Source organism: Monodon monoceros, unplaced genomic scaffold, assembly GCF_005190385.1.
Source record: "Monodon monoceros isolate NGI ecotype Baffin Bay Population unplaced genomic scaffold, NGI_Narwhal_1 Super_Scaffold_13, whole genome shotgun sequence".
Classification (NCBI taxonomy): domain Eukaryota; kingdom Metazoa; phylum Chordata; class Mammalia; order Artiodactyla; family Monodontidae; genus Monodon; species Monodon monoceros.
The window spans coordinates 82,203,821-82,206,180 of NW_021703769.1; positions in this window are offsets into that span (position 1 = coordinate 82,203,821).

Consider the following 2,360-nt stretch of genomic DNA (forward strand, 5'->3'; position numbering starts at 1 on the left):
GGTTCGAATCCAGCCTGGGCGTCTGAATTTACCCAGGACTTCACGTGCATGCCTTTCCTTTCAAAACAAAGTTGAATGTTTTCCCCCTAACTTAACCAAGTGCCCTGGGACAAGGTTGCTTTTCTTGTGGCTCTGAATTTCTGCCCTTTCTATGCCCCTCGAGACTCTCCTAAAAATAGGGTCAGTGTCCCTCACAGATACAGAACCTTTGGGCTGAAATCCAGCTTATTCAGTAAATATGGAGAAAGAGCATTATCGGGATGCTCTAGTCCCCAAGGAGGAGGGCAGAGAGGGAGCTCTGGGAGGGTCCAGGTGGATTTCCTCGGGGAATGAGTGCTTTCTTCCCTCTCCTCCTTAAAGGTGAAGGACGGAAAGTGAAGAGATGCAGCTGTGTCCTTACCCACTTCTGTTCTCACTTTTTAGGTGTAAGAGGAGGGAAGAAGACATCATGAGAATACGGGCTCATGTTTCTTCTTCTGACTCAGTTGGCCTCTTTATTCTGGATGTCTGTCCTTCCTCATGGTCAAAGAGAGATGTGGCCCCTTGGATGGAGCTCCCATAAGTTTGTCTGGCGGCATGGCGGAACCGGTACTTTTGTTAGTGGTACGAATCTGGCGTTATGCTTAAGAGTTGGATTTGAGGGAAATGGTCACAGTTTTATGACCTCTGCAGGTGACTGAACTTCTAAAAGCCTCAGTTTCCCCACATATATAGGGCAGCACATCTACATGATAGGGTTGCTGTGAGGTACACGTGGGAAGAGCTTGGTACAGTGTCTTAGGCTTTGCTGTGACAAATCACTGACCTCAGATTCTGAGTAGCTCAACCCAACAGGCCTTAAGTTCTGTTCTTTTATTTATTTATTTATTTATTTTTGGTTGTGTTAGGTCTTCGTTGCTGCGTGCGGGCTTTCTCTAGTTGCATCAAGCGGGGGCTACTCTTCGTTGCAGTGTGTGGGCTTCTCATTGCATTGGATTCTCTTGTTGCGGAGCACGGGCTCTAGGCACGTGGGCTTCCATAGTTGTGGCTCACGGGCTCAGTAATTGTGGCTCACGGGCTTAGTTGTTCCGCAGCATGTGGGATATTCCCGGATCAGGGATAAAACCCATGTCGCCTGCATTGACAGGCGGATTCTTAACCACTGCGCCACCAGGGTAGTCCTGGATATTCCTATTATTTTATTCTTTTCAAATTTTATTTTCAAAAAATATCTTAAATTTTGATGTTTTTTATTTATCAGGAGACTTTTAAATATATTTATTGTTCACTTATTGATACATCCTGTCTTTTAATTCCCTTTTCATACCTTAAAGAAGTGACAGTAATGTTGATCTTCTCAATGATTTATAAAAGCTGCTAATACATTCAAATTATAAAGTCTTTGTTTCTTGTATGTGTTATAAAGACCTTTTCTTAGTTTTTCTTTAAACTTAGTTCCAGTTTTTAATCTGAAACTGAAATGTGTAACTTTCTAAAATAAAAACAGTTTTTAGTTTAATGGTTTCTCTGTTGTCATATGTTTTCCCTATTGATTATATATTTCTAAAATTCACTATGCTTTAAGAATTTTCTTTTGAATTTAAAAATGTTGAATCCAGGTAAAACTCATTTATTCTAATGTGTGAACTAGGAATTTAACACTAATTGTATTTGAGTGCAGTCACTGGTTGAGCTAACATAGTATATTGAATACTTCCCACCAATCACAAAGGCCCCTTTACCATTTGGTAAAGTGCTAAATACCCTTTCTCCTATTTCTCCTGTTCTCTAGCTCATGATCCTTTTGAATTTTTTCCTTATGGTAAAAATGTCAGAAAGATGCGCGCCTAACGGTTCAGCACAGTCATCTCTGGGAGAATGTGTGAGATACTTCCCCCCACCCCACTTCACTTGTGTACATTTTGACTTACCTTCAATTTTCGTGTATTGAATCTTAAATTTTGCACCCCCGTTACTTCTTTTTCTTTCACATTAAAAAAAAATTGCTTGGGGAATTCCCTGGCGGTCCAGTGGTAAGGACTCCAAGCTCTCACTGCGGCGGGGCGGGTTCCATCCCTGGTAGGGGACCTAACATCCCACAAGCCCGGCAGCAATGCCAAAAAAAAAAAAAGAAAAAAAAATTGCTTGGCTGGGCTAATTTGGTTAACTTTTTCATCTGTGTTCTTAAATCTCTCTCTAGCTGGCGGCTGCGAGGAGGCCCGTCATCTCCAGGTGGGGGTGATAGTGATGCAGAGCGGTAGGGGCTGGGGTGCTGTGGGGGTGATGTAGGGGCGGGGGCGTGTAGGGGGAGGGGCAGGTGAGGTCGGACTAGGAGAGGTGGGGATGACGTGGGGAGCGACTGGGTTGTGGGAGTTGGGGCG